This window comes from Camelus dromedarius, chromosome 2 (genome assembly GCF_036321535.1).
Source record: "Camelus dromedarius isolate mCamDro1 chromosome 2, mCamDro1.pat, whole genome shotgun sequence".
Taxonomy (NCBI): domain Eukaryota; kingdom Metazoa; phylum Chordata; class Mammalia; order Artiodactyla; family Camelidae; genus Camelus; species Camelus dromedarius.
The window spans coordinates 69,113,154-69,139,589 of NC_087437.1; the positions used below are offsets into that span (position 1 = coordinate 69,113,154).

The 26,436-nt window shown below is 37.0% G+C and overlaps 1 pseudogene; it reads right to left on the bottom strand.

Annotated features, from left to right (window-relative positions):
* Positions 1-24,934: 24,934 nt before the first annotated feature.
* Positions 24,935-25,917, bottom strand: LOC105093233 (alpha-1,3-mannosyl-glycoprotein 4-beta-N-acetylglucosaminyltransferase B-like; annotated as a pseudogene).
* Between the last annotated feature and the right edge of the window lie 519 nt (positions 25,918-26,436).

The window sequence follows — 26,436 nt, forward strand, 5'->3', positions numbered from 1 at the left end:
ATACACAGTGGAATATTACTCAGTCATAATGAAAGAATGAAATATTTCCATTTGTAGCATCATGGATGAACCCAAAGAATATTATGCTCAGTAAAGACAGACAGACAGAGAAAGACAAATACTAAATAACATCACATATGCAGAATCTAAAAAATACTTTAAAAATGAATCTATATAGCAAACAGAAAGAGTCTCACAGATACAGAATACAAATTTAGGATTACCAGAGGGGAGAGGGAGGGAAGGATGGACAAATTACAAGCATGGAATTAATAGATATAAACTACTATACATAAAATAGATAAGTAAAAGCATTTACTGTATAGCACAGGGACTTATGTCTAATAACTTGTAATAACCAATAATGGAATATATTCTGAAAAAAAAACTAAACTAAATCACTGCTATACACCTGAAAATAATGCTAAATTTAAATCAGCTATACTTCAGTTTTTAAAAAATGAAGTTTTGCTGAATCTTATATATGGTAAATAAGGTAGCAAAATATATAGTAATATTTAGAGAGACACTCTTACAAATGTCCCAAATAGATAATCATAAGCTTCTTGAGGGCATGAAACTAATATATTCATTCTTCTGATTTGCTGAATTAGTGAACTAAGTTCAGTACTTACTAAGAATGCAATAAATGCTAACAGTCAACTGATGGAAATCTTTTAGATCATTAAGTCTTAGCAGTTGAACAACCAAGTAAAAAAGTATTAAATCAAGTATATTGTAAATGTTGATAAACACTCACTCATTCCCCTTTCCACCACTGATTATTTTCTCTTACGATTAAACAGGAAAGGCAATCATTGACTTTACTAATCTTAATGATACAAAACTAGAGAAACTGAGAAATCCTACATTTGCCTCCATATACCATTATAGGTGAATTAAATTGTGGAGCAAGAAAAATTTAACATGAAAAGATAAAAATATGAAATATATTTAAAATTATAATAAGCATTGACTAAAGAATAGGAAAGTTCTATCTGGTCACTAGTCTAATATATCTCATTGCACTATAACATGATCTGTATTGTGTACATTGCACAGACACGCAAAGTTAGATCACTAGAGCAATATGAGAAATAGAAGGCATATTTGCATACAATAGTTTTAAGGCATCTGTTTTCATAGTTCTTAATTTTACAAGAGAAAAATGAACACAGATTTTTGTTTTCTGGAGGGTCTCCCACTCAGTTTACTTCCAAGTTTCAATTAAATTTTTAATAACTACTGGGTGTCAGACACCATGTCTTACACACAATTGGAGATTACAAAGATCCATTCATTCATTAAATAAATGTCTGTTAAGTATCTCTCGTGTAATTTGCCAAGGTCAAATGAGAAATTAAAATTACTGCTCTCAAGTCAGTTGTAAACCAGTTAAAGAAATAGAACAAATGCAGTAAGAACTGTTGTACAAGGCAACTTGTGATAAGCATTATTCAAATAACATTATCAACATTATAATCCATAAAGTTAAAAAAAAAAAACAGAAAGAAATCATCTCTAGCTGTAGGGTTGAGAAGCAGTCCTAGAGGAGATGGCACTGAAGTGAGTTTTAAAGTATATGTTTAACAGATACAGATGTATGGAATAGAAACTGGAATTCCAGGCAAAAGGAATGGCGTAAGTGGGGACATGAACTTGGAGAATGGGAATGTGCATTAATGGAACCAAGTGGCAAAGGTGAAACTGTATTAATGAATAGCTTCGTATGCAGGGAAAGGGTACAGGTGAGGTAAGACTTAAAACTGAGAAAAGTGAAGGTAGATTAGGAGGACCTTGAACGGCAGGTTTAGGTACTTCCAGAGACAATGAAAGCTATGGAAGATTTTTAAGCAAGGGATTTAATTTCATAGATTAATTGGGCAGCATTTGGTAGGAAAGAGAATAGGGGAAAGATGTGTGATGCAGAGCTAATAAGATCAGGCCAGCACAGTGGAGAGACTAAGACAAGAGAAAGGCACTTTAAAAAGGATTTAGTTCGAGTAAGTGGCTCTGAGAACTTACATTTCATCCGTTTTTATATTCATTTAAATGTGCTGGCAGTTGCAAGGAGAGGTAAAGAAAATGTGGCAAGAGAACCCACGAAAGAAAAAGAATTTATCCAAGGATGGTAGGTAGGGAATTTTTCACGTGGCTGAAACATATTTTGCAAAAAAGACATTAATTTTTCTAAATTTTAAAGTGGTTTTTAATATGTTTGTTGAATTTAATACTGCTGTGTATATATAATATGCATATATACACATATAATTTGGGACTCTAATTAATTTGCCTATACTACAAAAAAAATTTTATACAGTTAATGTCTTAGTTCAGGCTGCTATTATACACTGAGTGGTTTATAAACCGCAGAAATGTATTTCTCACAGTTCTGGAGACCACAGTGCTAGATTAGGGTGCTCGAATGGTTGGGTTCTGGTGAGAGCCAGAGAACCCTCTTCTGGGTTGCATACTGCCACCTTCTCATTGTATTCTCACATGGCAAAAAGGTGAGCGGTGTGGAGCCCCTTTGATGAAGGCACTAAGCCCATTCATGAGGGCTCATGACCCTTATGACCTAATTACCTCCCAAAGGCCCTACTTCCTAATACCTTCATATTAGAGGTTAGGTTTCAACATATGAATTTGGGGGTGGGGAGACACAAACATTCAGTCCATAACAGTGTTGAGTAAGATAAAGAAGTACTTGTTTTCTATACTTGTGTTTAGTTAATATCTATTATCTACTGCATATTATGATGGTGGTGGTTTGATCATTAATTTAAATAAGTGATGATTGAAAGTATATAGATCTGTGTTTGTTTACAGAAGTGTTAGACTTCTATCAATCAACACTGGTTGTGTGCCATGCATTAGTTCTTCAATAAAGACTGCACAAATCTAGCTTAAGTTGTTCTACTAATTACAAATTTTACAGTCCTAATAAATCTCTCCTCTTTGGAGTTTTATCCTTCTTGAATGCATCTTCTTAAACACAATCAGTTCATCTGAAGCACATTTTAATGTATAATATAAAGAGAAAGTGACAGTCTATGATGCTTAGATACCAACTGCAGAAAAATGGGGGTTGCTTCTTTTTCCTGGTGCCTTGCTCTCAACAGTGTTTTCCTTCCCAGTGACTTGTCACCCTTCTTTTGAGTGCCTTCTAGTTGTTTTCAGTTAAGTTTTAGAAATGTTCAGACATCTCCCTTCCTTGATTCTTTGTACTCTGCTCAGGTTAAATGTCCCTTCCTTCCCATGGATACTACCATATCTGACTTTTACGGGCCCATTGATCCCACTATAGATCCTAAATAGTGTGTGGGAAAATAGTTTCTTAGCATTTAACTAAAATATGACTAGGCTTTACCTGAATAGAAAAGTAAGTTTAAATGAAAACAATATATAATGGCAATGAGTAGATATAAAGAACAAAGATTTCAGATCTGAATGATTAGCTAAAAATAGACTTGGCCTGGTTGAGAAAGTTGTTTTTTCCCTTATCTCAACTATACAAGAACTTAAGGTAGAAGATTACACAGTTGACTGAGACCCTCAAACAGCTACCACAAGGTTAATTCGGTTTAACAAGAAGGATTTTGCTCTTCAGCCTCACTCATAACCTAGATTACATTTTCATCTATAGGCAGGGACTCCAGGGTTATCTCTTTCACTCTAGGTTAGGTGGAAGTGCATGAGTTTTGCCTGGCCTTGACCTTACTGATCTTTATTTTCTTAACACCAAACTATCAGCTCTCCTTTGGTTCTCTATACTTAGAAGCCCTGGCTCATTGCCCTTTTTCCTATTTAATTTACCTGACCTGCTGGAGGGACTAGTTCTACTCTATGGGTTAGCCAGGGGTATTTATTTCTATTTCATCTGTAATAGTTCTGTTTCCTTCATGATGGATCAAATTTCCTTCCCTGGGGGTAAGTCAGCCTCACATCATCATCCTATATTACCACTCCCACTCCCATTATCAAGTTCCTATCCAGTGCAAGAATTTGACTCCTATGAAGCAGATGCTCAGTCACATACATAAGTAACATGGCATGCCTGCCCTCAAGGTGCTTACATTTGTGTGGGAGGAATCACTGTATATTTATAATTATTAGTTTATTATCTTTCTATCATGTTTTAGTGTCCTATCTGAATAGCCCCTATGTCTTTGTTCACTTGCAAAACAGAGATGATTGATATTTTCCAATTAATCATTAGGTTATTCTTGGCTCAGGTTACCAGCTCCTAATACTAACCTGGTTCTCTGTGCTGAACCTGCCCTTAATTATCTCTAGTGGTATGACTGTCCAGCATCCCACAACCATATATGTATGTATATGTATATATATATACACACACACACAGTATTGAAATTACTTTATACTTGAACTCTAGGTCCTATAGAAATAATGAGAATAAATTTTTTTCATGGAAAGAAGAATCATAAAATGGAGAATCATAAGAACCACTGTGCAAATTTAATATGCTTATATCTTAAATATTAGCCACCTTTGCAGGTAAGAGGGAAAATGTCATAATATGAAACTGAACCAATAATAAAAAGACATTGCTATTACTGATAGTTCTTAAATAGTGTTTGCTTTCTACTATAGTCAAAAACTGTATTATTATCCATCAAAACAGTCTTAAAAATACGAAGTTTTATTTTTGATTTGTCATTTCTAGCCCAGAGGTTTATAGTCCTTTGTCCCATCCTTTCAAGGACTGCTTTTACTTTCTATTTTAATCTAAGTACTATATTTCCATTCTGTACATATGCTGAGAGCCCAAAAGACACCAACACCTGTTATGCAAATCAAACAAAAATGTACAGGGTGGACTCCAAAAGAACATGGAGCTGCAACACTTCCAATGCCTGTTTCTATGGGCAAACTTGAGGTCTTTTTTATAGACACACAGCACACTATCAAAAATATTTATTCCTGGATTACTGCACAATATCGTGGAGTAGAAAGACCCTGAACTTACCTCCTCTCACAGGCACACCAAAATCATAATTATTTCCAGAACACCCATCAATAAAGAAGACCAAATCCTATGAGAAAAGATCTCCTACAAATTAAGATATAAAGAAGGAACCACAATGAGATGGGTAAGAGGAGGGGTATTGTGATATACTCAAATCCCATACCCCTAGGTGGGTGAGTCACAAACAGGAGAATAACTGAAACTGCAGAGGCTCTCCCACAGGGGTGAGAGGTCTGAGCCCCGGCATTATTATTCCCAGCCCAGGGGTCCTGACCTACAAAACAAGCTATCAGAGCATTTGGCTTTGAAGGCCAGCGGGACTTACTTTTGGGAGTCCTAGATGGTTGAGGGAAATAGAGACTTCACTCTTAAAGGCTGCACACAAAACCTTACATCCTCTGTAACCCAGGGCAGTGGCAGTAATTTGATAGGTACCTAGGTTAGACCTACCTGCTGATCTTAGCATCTCCCCGAGAGGCAGGAGACAACCCCAGCTCACCCTGGGGACACAGATACTGGTGGAAGCCATTTTGTGGAGCTCGTTCTACCACATGGACACTGGTGCTGGCAAGCACCATTTTGGAATCCTCCCTCTAGCTTATTAATTCCAGAGCCCAGCCCCATCCTGGGGCTAGGGCAGGGAAGCCTCAGGCCAAGCAACTAACTGGGCATGAAAACAGCCCAAACAACCAGCAGACAGGCTGTTTTAAGACCCCTGAGCCCACAGCCACCTCTGGAAATGGCCTTGCTCACCAGAGCATCCAGGACCCAGCCCCACGTGTCAGTGCACAGGCACTAGACATGATACAGCCAGAGACCACAGGACCCAACTCTATCTGCCACTGGGCATGTACCAGCCCCAGAATCCACAGAACTCCAGCCCCATCCACCAGTGAGTCTGCTCTAGCTTTGGGCCCAGCTCCACCTACCAGCGGGCCAACAACAAGAAAACTGTAGTCTTGAATTCTACAGATCCAGCCTGACCCACCAGCAAGCCAGACTTTGCCTTGGCACATGCTAGGCTCAGGATCTACCCACTAACAGGCCAATACAAGCTTCAGGACACCCGGGGCCCAACAGTAAACTGTCAGGAACCAACCTCACTCACTACTGCTCTGAGATCTGCTCTGGGACACTTGAGCCTGCAACCAGACCCCAGGACACAACTCTGCCTGCTCTAGGCTAGCACTAGCCTGTAGACCTGCTTTCACTCCACCAGTGGGCAGGCAACAGGCCTGGGGTCTCCTGGACACAGACTCTACCTACTAGTAATCCTGAACTAGCCTCAGAGTTCCACAGTCAGCCACCTTGTTACCCAGTCCCACCAACCAGTGGCTGACAAACTTCATACAAGGCAGGACCTGGCAACCAAATAGACTGGGGCCACCCAAGCCTACCAGACTACACATATAGTCAGCCCATCACAACAGAAAGACCCACATAGCCCTCATAGGTGGAACTCCTACTGTATATAGCTCTAGTGAAGATAGAGGAGTGCACTTCTGGGACACATAGGTTGTCTCTTAAAAAAGACCATTTCCTCAAGATCGGTAAGCATAACCAATCCACCAGATATATAAAAGTAAAAACAGGAAGTTCAGCAAAGTGAAATGTAAAACAAACATGTTTCAATTGAAGGAACAAGATAAAACCACAGAAGAAGAATGAAGTGAAGTGGAGAGTCAATCTACCTGAGAAAGAGTTCAGGGTAATGATCATAAAGATGACCAAATAAATCAGGAGAAGGATACACAAAGAGAGAAGTTAGAAGCTTTTAACTTTTTGTAATAAAGTTATAAAATATAAAGAACAACCAAACAGAGATAAAGAATACTATAACTAAATGAAAAATATACTAGAAGGAATCAACACTACACTAAATGATACAAAAGAATGGATCAGTGAGCTGGAAGACAGAGTAGCAGAAATCACTAATGATGAACAACAACAAAAAATAATGAAAAGTAAAGAGGACACTTTAAGAGACCTCTGGGACAACATCAAGCACACTAACATTAACATTATCAGGGCCCCAAAAGGAGAAGAGAGAGATAAAGGGGCAGAGAACATAACTGAAGACATATTAGCTGAAAACTTCCCTAACGTGGGAAAAGAAACAAACATCCAAGTTCAGGAAGCACAGAGAGATAGATCCAAACAGGATCAATCCAAAGAGGAACACACCAAGACACATGGTAATTAAGATGACAAAAATTAAAGATAAAGAGAGAATATTAAAAGCAACAATGGAAAAGCAACATGATACCTACAAGGAAACTCCCAGAAGAAAATCAGCTACCTTTTTAGCAGAAATTTTGCAGGCCAGAAGGGAGTGGCACCACATATTTAAAATGATAAAACTGAAAAATCTACAATCTACAATACTCTACCCAGCAAGGCTCTCATTCAGATCTGATGGTGAGATCAAAAGCTTCAGAGAGACACAAAAGCTAAGAGTTCAGCACCACTAAACCACCTTTACAAGAAATGTTAAAGGAACTTCTCTAAGCAAAAAAGAAGAGGATACAAGGAGAGATAAGAAAATAATGAAAGGAAAAAGGTCATTGGTAAAGGCAAACATATAATAAGGTAGGAAAACATCCACTCACAAAGCTGGTAGGAAGGTTAAAAGACAAAAATAGTAAAATCAAGTATATCCACAATAAGTAGTTAAGGCATACACAAAACATTTTGATGTAAAATAAGATATCAAAAACAATAATCATGAGAAGAGGAGAGTATAAATGCAGGGCTGTTAAAATGCATTTGAAATTAAGAAATCAACTTAAAACAGTAACACACAAACACTCCTCACTGTAAGCATAAACCATTAATCTATAACAGATATATACCACACACAAAGGAATCCAAACACAGCATCAAATCAATAGAGAAAAGAATAAAAGAAAGGGGGGAAAGATCTACAAAAACAACCCCAAAACAATTAACAAAATGGCAATAAGAACATTCATATCAGCAATTACTGTAAATGTAAATAAATGAAATGCTCTAATCAAAAGACTTACAGTAAATGAATGGATACAAAAATAAGACCCACATGCATGCTGCCTACAAGAAACTCACTTCAGATCTAAAGACACACACAGACTGAAAATGAAAAGGCACAAAAAGGTATTCCATGCAAATGGAAATCAAAGGAAAGCCAGGGTAGCAATACTCATATCACACAAAATAGACATTAAAATAAAGACTGTTATAACTGACAAAAAAAAAAAAAAAAGACATTACATGATGAACAAGGGATCAATCCAGGAAGAAAATAAAATAATTCTAAATCTATATGTACCCAACATAGGAGCAGCTGAATGCAAAAAGCAAATATTAACAGAAATACAGGGGGAAATCAACAGTAAAACAATAAAAGGGGAATTTAACACCCCACTTACATCAGTGAACAGATCATCCAGACAGAGAACTAATAATGAAACACTGGCCTTAAATGACACATTAGACCAAATGGACTTAGTAAATACATATAGGACAGTTCATTCAGAAGCAGCAGAATACATATTCTTTTCAAGTGCACATGGACACCAGGATAGATCACATGGTAAGCCACAAGACAAATGTTGGTAAATTTAAGAGAACTGAAATCATATCAAGCATCTTTTCCAACCACAATGCTATTAGACTAGAAATAAACTACAAGAAAAAAACGGTAAACAATACAAACACGTGGAGGCTAAACAATATGCTGCTAAAAACCAATGAACCTGTGAAGAAATCAAAATACCTGGAGACAAATTAAAATGAAAACACAATGATCCAAAACCTATGGGATGCAGCAAAAGAAGTTCTAACAGAGACATTTATAGTGATACAAACTTACCTCAGGAAATTAGAAAAGTCTAAAATAAACAACCTGACCTTATGCCTTAATGAACTAGAGAAAGAAGAACAAACAAAACTCAAAATTAGCAGAAGGAAAGAACAAAGATCAGAGCAGGGAAAAAAAATGAAATAGAAACAAAAAAGTAGAAAAGGTCAATTAAACTAAAAGCTGGCTCTTCGAAAAGATAAACAAAATTGATAAACATTCAGCCAGAATCATCAAGAAAAGAAGGGAGAGGGCTCAAATCAATAAAATCAGAAATGAAAAAGGAGAAGTTAAAACCAACACCATAGAAATACAAAGGATAAGAGACCACTATGAGCAACTATATAGTAATAAAATGGACAACCTAGAAGAAATGGACAAATTCTCAGAAAGGTACAATCTCTCAAGACTGAACAAGGAAAAAACAGAAAATATGAACAGACCAATTATCACTACTAAAATTGAACCAGTAATTCAAAAACTCCCAACAAATGAAAGGACCAGATGGCTTCATAGGTAAATTCTACCAAACATTTAGAGAAGAGTTAACACCTATCCCTCTTAAACTATTCCAAAAATTGTCAGAGGAAAGAATGCTTCTGAATTCATTTTACAAGGCCAGCATCAGCCTGATACCAAAACCAGACAAAGATATCACAAAAAAAGAAAATTGCTGGCAGATACCACTGATAAAAATAGATGCAAAAATCCTCAACAAAATATAAGCAAACTGAATCCAGCAAAACATCAAAATGATCACATACTATGATCAAGTGAAATTTATCCCAGTGATGCAAGAGTTTTTCAACATCTGCAAATCAACATGATATACCACATTGATAAATTGAAAAATAAAAATCTTATTATCATCTTAATAGATGCAGAAAAAGCTTCTGACAAATTCAACATCCATTTATGATAAAAACTCTCCAGAAAGTGGGCATAGAGGAAACATGACTCAACATAATAAAGGCCACATATGACAGGCCTACAGCTAACATCATAGTGGTGAAAAACAAAGTATTTCCTCTATGATAGGGAAAAAGACAAGGATGGCCATTCTCACCACTTTCATTCAACATAGTATTGGAAGTCCTAACCACAGAAATTAGACAAAAGAAATAAAAAGCATTCAAATTGGAAAGAAAGAAGTAAAACTGTCAATGTTTGCAGATGATTTGGTACTATATTTAGAAAATCCTAAAGGCACCACCAAAAAACTCCTGTAGCTCATCAGTGAATTAGGTGAACTTGCAGGACACAAAATTAACCTACAGAAATCTGTGGCATTTCTATACACTAACAAATTATGAGAAAGAGAAATTATGAAACAACCCCATTTACCATCCCATCAAAAAGTATTATAAAGTATGTATGAATAAACCTATTTAGCAAAGTAAAAGACCTGTGCTTGAAAAACTTTAAGACACTGATGAGAGAAATTAAAGATGACACAAATAGATAGAAAGATACATTAATATGTTAAAATGACCACACTACCAAGGGAATCTACAGATTCAATGCAATCCCTATTAAAATACCAAGGACACTGTTCACAGAACTTAAACAAATAATTTAAAAATTTGTATGGAATCACAAAAGACCCCAAATAGCCAAGACAATCTTGAGAAAGAAGAACAGAGCTGAAGAAATCATGCTACCTGATTTCAGACAGATGCTATAGGAATCAAAACAGTGTGGTATTAGCACAAAAACAGACACATAGATCAGTAGAATAGACTAGAGAACCCAGAAATAAACCTACACCCTTATTGTCAACTAATCTAAAAAAAGGAAGTAAGAATATAGAGTGGAGTAAACACAGTCTCTTCATTAAGTGGTGCTGGGAAAACTGGACAGCTACATATAAAAGAAAGAAAACTCAAACATTCTCTAACAATACATATAAAAAGAAACTCAAAATAATTTAAGGACCTAAATGTAATAACAGAAACCATAAATAGAAGAAAACATAGGCAGAACACTCTTTGACATTAATTGTAGCAATATTTTGGAGGGGCCTATCTCCTAAGGCAGAAAAAAAACCAAAATAAACAAATGGGGCCTAATTAAACGCAAGAGCTTTTGCACAGCAAACCATCAACAAAACTAAAGACATACTCTATAGGAGGAAATTTTTGTGAATGATGTGACTGATAACGGGTTAATATGCAAAATATACAAACAGCATGTACAATTCAACATTAAAAAGAAAAACAACCTGAATAATAAATGGGCAGAAGACCTGAATAGAAACTTTTCCAAGACATAAAGATGGCCAATAAGCACATGAAAAAGATGCTCAATGTGGTTAACTGTGGGAGAAAGGCTAATTAATACCACAATGAAATAAGACTTCACCTTTGTCAGAATGGCTATCATCAAAAAGAGCACCCTGGAGAACAGGGAACCCTTTTTCACTGCTGATGAAAATGCAAACTGGTATAGCCACTATGGAAAACAGTATGGAAATTTCTCCAAAAAAACTAAAAATAGAACTATCATATGACCCAGCAATTCCACTCCTGGGTATTTATACCCACCCCCAAAAAGAAAACAATATTTTGAAAAGATACATGCACCCCAATGTTCATAGTAGCATTATTTACAATTGCCAAGATATGGAAGCAACCTAAGTGTCCATCGACAGATAAATGGATAAAGAAGTTGTAATATACATACACAATAGCATACTACTCAGCCATTAAAAAATTGCCATTTGCAACAACATGGATGGACTTGGAGTGTACTATGCTAAGTAAATATTAAGTCAGACAGAGAAAGACAAATACTGTATGATACCACTTATATGTGGAATCAAAAAAAAAATCTAACTGGTGAATAAAGAAACAGACTCTAAGATTGAGAGAACAAACTAGTGGTTAGCAGTGGGGAGAGGAAAGAGGGGAGGAGCAGGATAGCGTAGGGGATTAAGAGGTATAAACTACTATGCATAAAATAAATAAGATTCAAGGATACATTGTACAACACAGGGAATATATCCAATATTTTATAATAATTAAATATAACCTTTACAAATTGAGAGTCACTTTGTTGTATACCTGAAACATAATATTGCACACCAACTACCCTTCAATTAGAAAAAAAATAATGTGCAGGGTGTTTGGTTTGTTTTTACTTTCAAAGGTTCACCCATGTATTCCCTGCTGCAAATAGTCTGCACATGTAGAAGCCTAAAAAATACAGTTCATTGACCTTGGCATCCCAACTCCAATGGGCATTTTTGTTCCTTTAGTAGGCAATGTTTCTGTTTATGTTTAATAAGTAACCACAAGGTCCCACTCCCTCAGACCACAGTATTGCTCCTACATTTTGGCAGCTACATCTTGAAGATTTGGTATGTCTTTAAATTTCATTAATGAATCCACACATTTCTTACTGTTGTCCCCTTGGACATCTTATTGAATTTCACAGAAGTTCTTAGGATGCAGACACTTTAGCACCAATATTTTATTGCTATTTAAGGTTCATTTGTTGGATTTAAGATTCTATGGCCAAGTCCTCCCCTCCCTTTCCCACCCAAACTAGTGTTTCTCTATGCTCAAAGTATTTGGAAGGCCTATTTTTAATCCCAACACCTAGAAAATTACCCTTAGATAGTTTACCCACAGAAGATACAATAAAGCATGGTGGTTAAGAGCTCAGTTTGGGGACACAGACTGAACTGAATATTCACCACTGCTGTGTATAAAATATGTCACCTTGGAAAAGTTCCTTGACCTCTCCAGTTCCTTCCTCATTAGCACCACCTCATGTTTATTACTTTCATTAAATGAGACAATGCTATAAGACACTTAGTACAAGGCTGGTGCATGTTAGGTGCTTAATACATAATAGCTACACTTATTATTAACTATAGCCAGCATTGTAGTCCCAAAATATGTTCCCTAAAACCCTCATTAGTACCTGAAATATCTTCTTTATTATAATGCTTAGGCTTAAGACACTGCATCTAAATACACTAAAGACACTGCGTTGAATAGTAATACAATATCATCCAACTAATGTGGTTTAATTTGTTGTAATAGCTGATTTTTACCTCACTTTTGAACACAAAGTAATATTAAAAAGCAGACAAACATGATAAAAAGATGAGGCTGAAGGACACAGAAAGTCAAGAACATGAGTGAGAGTGGAAGAGAACAGGACTTGGAGGCAAGTGCAGCAACTGAGCTGTGGAAACTCAGCAAGGCCAGGGTGTCTAGAGTGCAGATTTACTTTCCTTCCTATTCTCTGCTCTCTCTACTTTTCTTGAAATCCAAGCAGTATTGCCTAATCCAAAATACTCTTATGAAACACAGGAGACCTGATGTTTCTAAATTATAGTAAAATTTAGTGTATTGATGACAATAATCACTTTGAATTTTAACAATACAGGTAAATACATATATGTTATTAAGTTAATGTTAATTGCCTATCAAGTCCCCATAAATAATAAAATTTGGGTAACACAAGCCCTTAACTTAGAAATACTGAACTCTAATTCTAGCCCAGACACATACTGTGAATACAATTCAGGGACGGTGAAACTGAGCCTCAGTCGTTTCTCACCATAAAAAGGGAATAACAGTTTTCCCCTGCAGGGTTTTTATGAAACCATGCACATGACAGTACAAGACTGTATGTGGAGATACGTAGTACAGTGCATGACACATTGTGCTTTTTCAACAAATGTCATTATCCATCTGTCTGACACTAAATTCTATACTCTTCTTACTGTTCCATGGGAAGATGCACCATTATTGCATCATTCAAACTTCTAAGTTGAGAAAACAGCTTGCATCCTCACCTACATCCTAGACTTCTCTTTTTACCTGTCTGTCCATCTATCATCCTACTCATTCATTTTTTTGATTAATTTGCTATTTGTGAACCTGCATTATGTTCTTTTTACATGTGAGGTGGTGCTATTGAGGAAGGAACTGAAGAGGTCAAAGAGCTTTCCGAAGGTGACATATTTTATATAGCACTTTCTTTTCGTCAAAATACTTGACATTTTCAAAAAGTGGTTATGAGCATGAAAAGATTCTAACTGTCAAAATCTTGAACTTCTACTCACTATCAGAATATTAGACTGCTGATACACATTCTCTATACAAAGCTGGCCCTTCCTGAAAATGTCAGAAGAAACAGACAACCCATCAATGGTTATTTACTGCTTTTTACACTTATTAAGAACTATAACCCAACTAAAGATGGGTGTGTAATAGGTAGGGCATGTTAGACTGTAATAGCAATAGTTTAACAGACTAGACATGCCTGGATAGGTATTCATATGAGCAGAAACATTCTACTCCAAATATTCATTAAGGGACCAAGTTCCTTCTATCTTGTAGTTTCACCATCCCATAGAGCCATGTCATCATAAATACCTAGCCAGAGAAATAAAAAATGCAATCATGGAGGAGAAGCACCACATTTTATAATAGCCTTGGTCTTACAGTGACCCACATAGCATTTGCTCATATCTATTGGCAAGACAAAGTCATACAGATACACTTAGCTACAAGGGGAGGTTCCTAGTTACAATCCTATTACTGAAGGAGAAAATATAATGGAATTCAATAGACAGTGAGAGATCACTGCCACAGTGTGTATTTCTATTGTATTTCTGTTTACTCTAAAACAGTAACTTTCTACTCTATTGATACTTACTCTATTTTGCTGAAGAATCCCTCAAGGAATAGTAATTTAAATCCTGCCTGTTCCCAAATGGATAATATGTTATTTGGGAGTGTGGGTGGTATTAGTTGTAGAGGGGGGATGATCTTTCTTAATGTAATTTTAAATAACAGACCCAATTTAGTGCAGCACCAGCAAAGTATTCAATTAAAATCACATTATTAAAATAAAAATTAATGTTCTGTTGCTGAACTGCTTGGCTGAATGCACCAATTAAAAGTTTTCTTATCTTCCTGACCCCTCTCCAATCTTTCTGAGGAAGAAAAAGACATACACATAAACACACAAGCACAACTGTCTGACTAAACTGAGACTAGGACTTGCTCAATCACAAGCTAGCACTGAGCAGAGCTGAGGTAGAATAAATAATTCTGGGGAGGTCGGATCAAGATGGTGGAGTAGGAGAATGTGAAACTCACCTACCCCTATAAACACATCAAAAATACATCTACATGTGAAAAATTCTCCTGGAAAACAAACGAGAAACTGGCAAACAAACAAACAAACAAACCTCCTATGCAATCAAAGCTGCAAGAAAGATTTCCACATAACCAAGTACAATGGAAAAAAGGCACAGGGTTAGGACCTCCCTGGGAGGGATCTGAAGGGAACATAAGGTCCTCATGGGAAGGCTTTTGTACTATTGAGCAAGTGGGTTGAGCCACAGCATGGGCATCCCAGTCCTGGAGTCCTATGTGAAACGGACAAACCCCCTTGACTTCTGAGAGAACTTCTGGGACAGGCAGAAAGGCTGGAGAAGCCTAGATTCCACTCTCAAAGAATGCGTGGATACTGGCTTGCCAACAAACGGTGGAGAGAGTTCTGCACTTCACTAAGCTCCCAAATTTAAGTGGGATGAAAGCCCCAGCTCCACACATTCCATACCACAGCTAGGCTCAGGATCTGGGCCAACAGGGCCCTAGGAAAAGACTCAACTAATTATGCAGAGACAGATCTGGGTGGAGTGATGGCAGCCACTATCAGCACTCTCATGAACCACCAGGTTTCCCATGCACCCCAGCCCAGCCCATTCCACATAGAAGCTTAGCCCTAGATCAGAGGCAGACAGGTCCTGGGGGAAGTCTGCCACAGAGGCAGCCCAGATCTCTGGCAAAACAAGAGCCACCTTAATACCTGTAGCCACAACAATGTGGCCCCCTGCCCCAGCCATTCGACACCACAGCACTGCACTAGATCTGGGATGATTACAACAGAGGAAGGGAATGTGACCTTGGGTTGCTTCTGAGGTGAGCTGCAGACACCTATACAGGCAGCTCACAGGAACTCTTTTGAGTGCACAAGTCTCAGTTCAGCACTTCCCTCCTTTGAGGCAAAGGCCACAGTATGGAGAGAAGGAAAAACACACACTTAAAGGGAACACAGCCATCTTGAGCCCCACCCGCAGGGCTTCTGCTCCAGCAACTAGGGAGCAGACCCTACAGCTGACAGGATGGTGACAGGTCACAAAGCAGGGTGAAAGTCCTGCCTCATATCCTGTGCAGGCTTTAGAGCCTATACACTAACTACATCCCCTATCAAGGTGATATCAGCCAGCACATCCTCAGGAAAGACATAACTGGTGTTCCCATCAAAACCAATCCTTGCACCAAACACACTGGGTAGATACACTCTATATAGGAATGCTCTCACATTAAAAACACCCTATCAAAACGACAGAGGATAATGTTTTCTCCTAAATTCATAGACAGAGAAAGTTAATGAAAATAAAAAGGCAGAGGGACTACTCCCAACTGAAAGGGCAAGAGAAAACCCCTGAAAAAAACAATGAAACAGAGATCATTAGTCCACCAGCAAACAAATTTTAAAAGGTGGTAATAGAAATGCTACCTGAATTAACAAAAATTATCAATATAGATGTAAAATATTTTAACAAAGAACCAGAAGCTATAAAGATGACCCAAACAAAAATTGATAATTCAATTACTGAGATAAAAAGCAATCTAGAAGCAATGAATAGCAGACTAAATACCAGAAGAATGAGTAAGAAATCTGGAAGACAAAATAATAGAAATCACCCAATCAGAACAGCAGATAGAAAGACAAATATATAAATAAAGAAAGCAATATATAAGATCTATGGGCCAATATAAAATGTGCCAGCCTACACATAATAGGAGTTCCAGATGGAGAAGAGAGATAGAAGAGAATTGAAAATGTATTTGAAGAAATTATGACTGATAAATTCCTAAACGTAAAGAAGGAAACAGATATCCAGGTACAGGAAGCAGAGAGTTTCAAACAAGAGGAACCTGAACAGAACTGCATTAAGATATACCACAATAAAAATGGCAAAAAAGTGAAAGAAAAGTAAAGGGAGGATTCTAAAGGCAGCAGGAGAAAAACAAAGAGTTATATAAATCTCCATAAGGCTGTCAGCTGATTTCTCTGCAGAAACTTTGCTGGTCAGAAGGAAGTGGCATGATATATTCAAATTCCTGAAAGGAAAAACCTGCAGCCTAGGAAAGGTTCTGCTACCCAGAAAGACATTCATTAAGAATAGAAGGAGAGATAAAGAATTTCTCAAACAAGCAACAACTAAAAGAATTCAGCAATACTAAACCTATATTAAAAGAAATGTTGAAGGGTGTTCTCTAAATAGAAGAGAAGCAACAATCTATAGAAATGGGAAAGTTCCAACAGGACAGGCAAATATACAGTAAGGATTGAAGATTACTTAAGTAAGCCAGTATGTAGTTTAAAAAACACACATGCACAAATGTAAAACTAACTAACTACAATAAACAGTAAAAAGATAAGCATTAAGATGTAAAATAGGACATTAAAACACAAAATGTGGGGAATTGGAGTAAAAAATGTAGATCTTTTAGAAGTTGTTTGAACTTGAATGATTATTAGTTTAAAGCAAGTAGTTATAATTATTGGTCAATATTCATTAACCCTATGGTAACCACAAATCAAAAGCCTACAACAGATGCACAGAAAACAAAAAGGAACTCAAGCGGTCTACAAAAGAAAATCATTAAAACACAATAGGAAAAACAAAAAGAAAGTAAATCTATAAAAACAGTTGGAAAAGAAGAAACAAAATGGAAATAAGTGCATACCTCTCAATAATTACTCTGAATGTCAATGGACTAAATGTTCAAATCAAGACAGAGGGTGGCTGATTGGATGAAAAAATACCCTTCAAAACAGTGAATATAAGAGACAGTTCACAGCAAAAGACAGACTGAAAGTGAAGCGATAGAAAAAGATACTTCATGCAAACAAAGAATAAGAAAGCAGGGGTAGCAATACTCATATAAAACAAATTAGACTTTAAAATAAAGGCTATAACAAAAGACAGAGAATGATATCATATAATAATAAAGAGATCAATACAAGAAGAGGTTGTTACACTTGTTATCATATATACACCCAATACAGGAGCCTCCCTCTATATAAAGCAAACACTAAGAAACTTAAAGGGAGAAATTGACAATAATAACAATAGTAGGAGACTTTTAACACCCCACTGACATCAATAGACAGATCATCCAAAAAGAAAAATCAGTAAAGCAACAGAGGTTTTAAATGGCATAGTAGACCAGTTGGACTTAATTGACATCTACAGGATATCACATCCAAATAAAGCAGAATACATATGTTTTTTTCAAGATAAAACATTCTCCTGGATAGAACACATACTAGGTCACAAAACAATCCTCAACAAATTTAAGGACAGAAACTATTTCAAGCACATTTTCTGATCACAACAGCATGAAACATGAAACCAACCACAGAAAGAAAAATGGGAAAATAACAAACGCATGAAGACTAAATAGCATGCTATTAAAAAAATCAATGGGTTAACAATGAAATGTAAGAGGAAACCAGAAAATACCTCGAGACAAATGAAAACAACTTTACAAAATTCTATGGTATGCAACAAAAGTATCTCTAAAGAGATTTTCACAACAATACACACCTTCAGGAAACAGGAAAATTCTCAAATGAAAATCTAACCTACCACCTGAAATAATTAGAAGCAGAAAAACAAATGAAGCCCAAAGTCAGCATAAGGAAGGAAATAATAAAAATCATAGAGGAAACAAATAAACTCTTTTTAAAAAAATAGAAAAAGATCAATGAAACCAAGAGCTGGTCTTTTGAAAAGGTCAACAAATTTGACAAACCTTTGCCAAGCTCACCAAGAAGAAAAGAGAGAGAATCTAAATAAACAACATGAGAAATGAAAGAGGAAAAATAATAACCAGTATCACAGAGAAACAATAAATCATTAGAGAATACTATGAACAGTTATATGCCAACAAACTGGACAACCTATGAGAAATGGACACATATCTGGACATATACAGCCTGCCAAGACTGAGTCAAGAAGTAACAGACAATTTGAACAGACCAATCACTAGACATGAAATAGAATCTGTTAAAAAAAAAAAAAGAAATCTCCCTGCAAGTCCAGGACAGGACGGCTTCACTGAGGAATTCTACCAAACATGTAAAGAACTTCTAAGCAGCCTTCTCCAACTTGCTGAAAAAGTTGAAGAGGAGGTAACACTTTAAAATTTATTTTACAAAGCCACAAGTAGCCTGATACAAAAATCAAACAAAGACACTATAAAAAAGAAAATTATAGGACAATATCTTTGACAAATATAGATGAAACAGTCCTCAACAAAATATTAACAGAGTTCAATAATACATAAAAAGGATCATAGGCTATGATCAAATTGGATTCATTCCAGAGTCACTCAGATGGTTCAAATAAAAAAAAAATCAATGTAATACACCATATTAAAAAAGGAAGATGAAAAACACATGATCATCTCCATAGATGAAGAAAAAGCACTTGATGAAATTCAGCATCCATTCATGAGAAAAACTCTCACCAAAGTGGGTATAGAGAAAACAGATCTCAACATAATTAAGGCCATTTATGACAAATTCACAGCCAACATAATACTCAACAGTGAAAAGCTGAAAACATTCCTGCTAAATTCAAGAAAAAGGTAAGGATGCCCACTCTCACCACCACTACTTAACATAGTATTGGAAGTCCTAGCCACAGCAATCAGATAAGGTTATAGAAATTGGAGGGGAAGAGGTAAAACTGTCACCATTTGCAAATGACATGGTACTCTATATAGAGAACCCTGAAGGCTCCACACAAAAAAACTATTAGAACTAGTAAATGAATTCAACAATGTAGCAGGATACAAGATATTAAGAAATCTGTTTCATTTCTTTACACTAATAATAAAATATTGTAAAGAGAAAGTAAAAAAGAATCCCACTTGAACTTTTGTCAAAAATATAAAATACCTAGGAATAAACAACCAAATAGGTGAAACATCTATACTCTGGAAACTATAAAACACTCATAAAGGAAACTGAAAATGACTCAAAGAAATGGAAAGATCTCTTGTGCTCTTGGATTGAAATAATCAGTATGATTAAAATGACCATACTACCCAAAGCAATCCACAGATTTAATGTAATCCCTATCAAAGTACTCAGGATGTTTTTCACAGAATTAAAACAAATGACCCTAAAATTTATATGAAACCACAAAAAACCAAAAATTTCTAAAGCAATCCTGAGAAAAAAGAATAAAGCTGGTGGTATAACCCTTCCAGATTTCATACCATGCTACAACGCTACAGTAATCAAAACAGCATAGTACTGGTGCAAAAAGAGATGCATAGATCAATGGAACAGAATAGAGACACAGAAATAAACCCATAAACCTATGATCAATCTATGACAAAGGAGGCTAGAATATGCAATGGAGAAAAGACAGCCTCTTCAGTAAGCAGTGTTGGGAAAGACAAGCAGCTCCATGTTAATCAATGAAATTAGAACATTCTTGCACACTATATACAAAAATAAACCCACAACAACCTAAATAAAAGACGTGACACAGTAAAAATTCTAGAAGAGAACATAGGCCAAACATTCTCTGACATAAATCATAGCAATATTTTCTTAGATCAACCTCACAAAACAGTGGAAATAGAAGCAAAAATAAATAAGTGGAACCTAATTAAACTTAAAAGCTTTTGTACAGCAAAGGAAATTACCAACAATAAGAAAAGACAACCTACTGAATGGGAGAACATATTTGCAAATGATGTGACCAACAAACTGTTAACATCCAAAATATACAAACAGCTCATACTCAATATCAAAACAAACAATCCAGTGAAAAAACAGGCAGAAGACTTGAGTATACATTTTTCCAAGATGACAGATGGCTAACAGGCACATGAAAAGATGCTCAAGGTTGCCATTAGAGAAACACAAATCAAAACTACAATGAGATATCACCTCAGACCTGTCAGAATGGCTACCATGAAATAGTCTGCAAATAACAAATGTTGGAAAGGCTGTGGACAAAGAGGGACACACTGTGGTGGGAATGTAAACTGGTGCAGTCACTATGAAAAACAGTATGGAGGTTCTTAAAAAATTAAAACTACATCCACCATATGACCCAGGAATTCCACCGCTGGGTTTATATCTGGGAAAAAAAAAAAAAAACTAATTTGAAAAATACATGCTCTCCCAATGTTCACAGCAGCACTATTTATAATAGCTACATGGAAGCAACTCAAGTACCAAAAGACAGATGATTGGATTAAGAATATGTTTTATTTATATACATCCACACACACAATGGAATATTTTTCAGCCATAACAAAGAATGAAACTTTGCCATTTGCAGCAATGTGGATGTACCTAACAACTTCTATGCTAATTGATTAAGTCAGACAGAGAAAGACAAATATTATATGATATCACTTATATTTGGAATGCTAAAAAATATAATCGAATCTATATACAAAACAGAAACACACTCACAGATATGGAAACCAAACTCATAGTTACCAAAGGAGACTGAGACCTCTGGAGCAACAAATGAGGAATATGGGAGTAACAGATGCAAACTACTATACATAAAATAGATTTAAGCATTAGGGTTTACTGTATAGCACAGGAATTATACACAATATCTTTTAATAGCCTGTAAATGAATATAATCTGCAAAAAAAGAATCATTATGCTGTATATCTGAAACTAACATAACATTGTAAATCAACTATGCTCCATTAAAAGTATACGTATATCGATCCTTTAAAGGGAAATGAAGATAAACTGCTATCAGCAGAAAAAGGACTATTTTATCTATTAGGTGTTTTATGTAAACCTTATGGTAACCACAAAGCAAAAATCTAGAACAGAGATATGAAACAAAAAGGGAGGAGACTGAGCAAATCACCATGGATAAACACCAACTTACCAAGGTAGACAAAAACAGAAGAAAAAAAGAAACAACAGAGAGACAAAATAATAAAATGACAAAAGATTAAATGGTAGTAGTAATCCTTACATATTAATAATCACCCTAAAGGTAAGCAGATTGAAGTGACTAATTATAAGGCACAGAATGGCTAGATGGATTTTAAAACCAAGACCCAATATACCTGCCTACAGGAGACTACTTTCAGCTCTGAAGACACACATAAGCCCACTGTGAAAGATGGAAGATGGTATTCTTAGCAAATGGAAATGAAAAGAAGGTGGTATAACCATATCTTTATCAGACAAAATAGATTTCAAGACAAAAAGGGTAATGAGAAACAAGGAAGGTCATTATATAATGATAAGGGGGTCAGGATATCAAGAAGATATAATAATCATAAGCGTATATGCTCCCAACACCCAATCACTGAGATATATTAAGCAATTAATAACTGATATTAAGGGATAAATAGACAAAAATACAATAATTTTAGGGGACGTCAGTAACCCACTTCAGTAATGAATAGATCATCCAGACAGAAAATTAACAAAGAAACATTGAAATTGAACCACACTTTGGAATAAACTTAATAGACATATACATTCCACCCAACAGTAGCAGAATATACATTTTTCTCAAGAGCATATGGAACATGAGCCAGGTTAGATCACATGACAGACCACCAAACAAATCTCAGTAAATTCTAGAAGACTGAAATCATACCATCTTCTCTGACCACAATGGTATGAAACCAGAAATCAACAAGAGGAAATTGAGAAGATTCACAAATATGTGAAAATTAAAACACATTTCTAAACAACTGGGTCAAAGAAATTAAAAGTAAAATAAAAACTTATCACAACTGAATATGAAAACACAACATGTCAAATATGGTTCATTGCAGCAAAAGCAGTTCTGAAAGTTTATTGCAATAAATGCATATATTAAGAAATTTGAAATACCTCAAATAAATATCCTAATTTTATACGTCAAGAAACTAGAAAAAGAATAAATTAAGTCCAAAGTTAGCAGAAGGAAGGAAACAATAAGGCCCAGAGTGGAAATAAATGAAATGGAGACTAGAAAAACAACAGGAAAAACTCAACAAAACTAAGATATCGTTCCTCAAAAAGTTAAAATTGAGAAATCTTCAGCTCAACTAAACAAAAAACCAGAAGACTCAAAATTAGAAATAAAAGTGTAGACAGTACAACTGATGATACAAATACCTACAATCATAAGAGACTTATGACTAACCATATGCCAATAAATTACATAATCTAGAAGAAATGGTACATTTCTTAAACACACAACCTACTAAGATTGAAGGAGGAAGGACTAGAAAATCTGAACAGACCAATAACAAGTAAAGGATAGTCTCTTCAATAAGTAGTGCAGAAAACTGGAGAAACACACGCAGAACAACGATACTGGACTCCTATCTCACACTACTTAAAAATTTTACTCAAAATGGATCAAAGACTTATATATAAGACCTTATATAATAAAACTCCTAAAAGGAAACATAAGGAAGCAGCTCATCAAAATTGGTCTTGGTAATAATTTTTATGATGTCAAAAGCACAAACACAAAAATAAAATCAATAAATGAGACTACATCAAACTCAAAAGCTTCTGTACAGCAAAAGAAACAATTAAAAAAATGAATACAACCCACAGAGAAAAAATTTTTGCAAACCATGTATAGGAAAGGGGGTTAATATTCAAAATATATAAAGAACTCAGTCAATTCAAAAACAAAAACAACAATCTAAAAAACCAACCTGATTAAAACATGGCAGAACTAATGAGACATTTCTCCAAAGAGAACATCAAAATGTCCAACAGACACATAAAAAGCTGCTCAACATCACTAATCATCAGGAAATGTAAACCAAAACTACAATGAGATATCACCTCACACCTGTTAGAATGACTATCAACAGGAAGACAAGAGACAACACGTGCTGGTGAGGCTGTGGTGAAAAGGCAACATTGCTGTAGGAATGCAAGTTGATTCAACTACTGCGGAAAACAACATGGAGGTTCCTCAAACAATTTAAAATAGATCTACCATATAATACAGCAATTCTATTTCTGGATATATGCCTAAAGGAAATGAAAACAGAGTATCAATGTTGCAATATCTTGTAATGACCTATAATGGAATATAATCTGCAAAATACTGAATCACAATGCTGTACATCTGAAATTAATGCAATGCTATAAATCAACTATACTTACGTTAAAAAAGAGACTTAAAATGAACTCCGTCCGGAAAATACTGTAATCCACAATTACCTATGGTATTTGAGACGTGTAATATGGTAAACATAATTAAAATGTACACACACAATGCAAATACTTTAATCAACACATGCATAGCTTCTACCTTTCGGAACTTCAAGCTTTTTAAAAAGCAATATTCAATATTCTTTTTAAAATGACTTGAGAAGCCAACAGAAATAGATGGAGATTAAGAAAAACAGGATAATGGCTGAAAAACCTTAGATTCAGCAAGATGTAACCTCCCATTTTAAATATAGCTTTTGTTCTCCTTTAAGTAGTCCACAGACCAAGAACGATATCATCCTGAGACCCCAGGACTTAAACAAGCCTTAGACTCTAGATAAATCTTCCATACTTTATGTAAGATTTTACTTCTATGCACAATATGCTTTTTTCTTCATTAACCGATTATAAGTCATGCTTTTATAGAAGTATATGTGGACTTACCTGAAAGAATGAAATGTATGCACGAACCAAAACCAAAGTATGTCCAGTCAGATGCGCACTTCAGCGTTCGAGAAGACGGCGAGGAACCCGGTGAAAAAATCTTCTCCAGTGGGCGGCCTGGTTCCGGGGCGGGTGCGAAGGTTTCTGCTTCCGGGGGCACCGCGTCGGGGCGGCCCGGCCCCTCACAGCCTGGCCGGCGCGCGAGGCAGCACTCAGTTCTGGGCCTGGGGCCCGCGGGAACCCCAGGTCGCTGAGGGGGGCGCCAGGCAGAACCTGTCCAGCTGGGGCAGCCCTGCCTGGCCCTCGGAGGCAGCAGCCACGACCTTCCAGGTCTCATGGGCTTCAGGGCCAGCGAAGCTCGTCCTCAGAAGCCCTCTAGGTTAGCGGGCTGTTTCCAGGGAGGTTTGGATTAAAATAACCCCCACCAGCGAGGCTGGCTGACTGGAGAGGCGCCGTGCTTCCAGGGGGCCACTTCTCCTGCTGTCACTGCACTCTGCTGGAGGGGCGGCCCTGGGGGTGCCGTCAGGGCTGCGAAGGTACTGTGGGGTGACAGAGCGACCCTCCTTCAGCGCCTTCTGGTCCGACTGGGTTAGCAGACAGCAGCACGTCCACTGAGGGCTTGTCCTAGGGAGAGCCCAGCTCCCCGTGCGGACGTCCAACCGCTTGAGACGCCGCTGCGGGAAGAAGCGGAAGCGGATGGAGGCCCCAGCAGCCTGCGCGAAGGCCGAGAAGAATACTCATGCAGGTGGGCCTTGTCCGGGGGTAAGTGCTGGTACGTCTCCAGGCCGGCGCTCACCTCGACCAGCTGGTTCACGTTCCTTTTCCGCTGCACCTGCTTCCCACAGTCCTTATCCTTCAGTTTCTGGTTATTGCCCACCAGCCGGTGAGGAGTGAGGGCCCACATCCTGGAAGAGGGATAGCTTGAGGCAGATCCTCAGGTTGGCCTTCTGTGGGTCCCAGTCCTTCTCAGGTTGCAGACCTCCCGCAGGGTATGGTCCAGGAGCCAGTCGACAGGCTTGTCCCCACAGAACATGAGGATGAACTCCACGTTTAGGCTCAGGTCCAGCCACTTGAACATCTTCCCAATGAAGCCCAGCTGGGAGAACTCCAGGATCATCCAGTCCTCTGCGGGCTGCTGGATTGCCAATTCTTCATGGTACACAGGTAGTTAGGCTTGGCTGCAGTGTCATCCTCCAGCTGTGCGTAGTAGATGCCTTTGGACTGTTCTTCCAGAGGAAGCAATAATGGAGGTTCTGTTGTCATTTTCTGCTACTTAGAACTTTACTCCTCCACTCTTTTTTGCAGGATATTTCATATCCAGGGTCCCTTGATATCACTTGTATATTTTGATGTGCCCTACCAGACCGCCTCACTTCTTGAGAACCCTACCACAGTAGGTTTGTTTCAGCATTCATCTACCTTGAAGTGGTTTCTTTCTGCTCCAGATCTCTTTGTGGAGATGAGAAATATAGACTCTTGTGAAGCAACAAGTTTTCCAGTTTGGTCTAGCTGTCACATCCAGTCTTCCTAGAGCCATTTGATCTTTTAGGAAGTTAGCCTTACTGTTCTAATGGAAGATTCTTCCAGTTTTATCTGTGAAACTTTGTATTTAGATGAACAGTGATTGTATCCCTGCTATTTGTGCAGCGTTCTGCACAGCGGTGGGAATACACAGATAATCACAGCAATTGCTCTTGATTTGCAAACTAGCTTTCACATTTGTGTGCATTGGTACATGCTGATTGATAACATGTTCTGTGAGCTGCCCTGAAGTCAAGTCTCCCTCATTTTAAAAGAACTCTAGGCCCTCCAGAAAACCAAATGGCCAGAATGGTAACTGTTGGAAGTGTTTTTAAAATGAGGTAAGTGGTGTCATAAATAA